This window comes from Myotis davidii, unplaced genomic scaffold (genome assembly GCF_000327345.1).
Source record: "Myotis davidii unplaced genomic scaffold, ASM32734v1 scaffold209, whole genome shotgun sequence".
Taxonomy (NCBI): Eukaryota; Metazoa; Chordata; class Mammalia; order Chiroptera; family Vespertilionidae; genus Myotis; species Myotis davidii.
The window spans coordinates 2,318,805-2,319,981 of record NW_006300047.1 but is presented as its reverse complement, the minus strand read 5'-3'; the positions used below and the strand labels follow the sequence as shown (position 1 = coordinate 2,319,981).

Genomic DNA, 1,177 nt, shown 5'->3' with positions numbered 1-1,177 from the left:
CATATTTATCATATTGTAGATAATACGAGGTGTTCTTTAAACACTGGATGTACGTACTATTATTATCATTCTATCCAACTCTATGAGGCAAATACTATTATCACTTTACCTTTTCAGATGGAAGAATGGAGGCTGAATCACTTGCTCAAGGGCAAATGATTAGCAAACAGTGGACCTAGGATTTGAACTCAGGCTCCAAACCCAATTGCTTAACCTTTATGCCCCAATTGCCTTCCTGTACTGATAAAACATCTGAAAAGGTCTTTCACCTTAGAGGCCCTGGAAGAGTCAGGCTCCCTTTCTTTCAGTAAATACCCAACTGGAATTTCAGTAAATACCAGATCGAATGGAACTCATAGCTGTGGGCTTCTCTGCATGTGCACACTGGTGGTACCTGCAAATGCCAGTGGGTCTGAATCCACCCACGAACCCATTTCCAACCATTCACCAGGAACCCCAGCCTACAATGCAAATGAGGAACTCTTCCTAAGCAGGAATAAATTGCAATAAACTGCAGAGGTTCCCTCATCCTGTTTTTCACTTCATGTTTTGGATGCTGCAGGCTGGGTGAGCAGAAATCCCAGGCTCTGGCTATCGGCAGCTGCCCTCCTCCGAGCGCTGCCATGAACCACTTCCAGACCATCCTGACTCAGGTCCGGATGCTCCTCTCCAGCCATCAGCGAAGCCAGGTGCAGGCCCTCCTGGACAACCTGCTGGAGGAGCAGCTTCTCTCCAGGGAGTACCACTGCGCCTTGCTCCAGGAGCCTGATGGCGAGGCTCTGGCCAGGAAGATCTCGTTGACGCTGCTGCAGAAAGGAGACCCAGAATTGGCCCTTTTGGGATGGGCCTGGAGTGGGCTGCAGGGCCCAGTGGTTGAGAGGGACCCCGGCTACAAGGACCATGGTGGTAAGTTGACATCCCCTTTGCTCCGGGAGCAATGACTGGCCCTTGGCACCTCAAGGATTCCCCTTCCTCTCTGGAAGGAAAGTCAAGGTGATCATTCCTGTTCCAAGATGGGAAGGCAGACTTAGACAAGAATCAGACCATCTGGTGGAGCTGGCAGGAGCCACAAGGGCTTGGAGAACTCAGTCTGTGATGATGGGTGTGCTGGAGGCATACAGCTCGCTTCCCACTCTGCTAAAGAGGAAATCCTCCTGCCCTGGCTGGTGTGGTTCGG

General features: G+C 50.9%; 1 pseudogene; it reads left to right on the top strand.

Moving 5' to 3' along the window:
- The first annotated feature begins 578 nt into the window (after positions 1–578).
- On the top strand, positions 579–941 carry LOC102773025 (annotated as a pseudogene).
- The last annotated feature ends 236 nt before the right edge of the window (positions 942–1,177 follow it).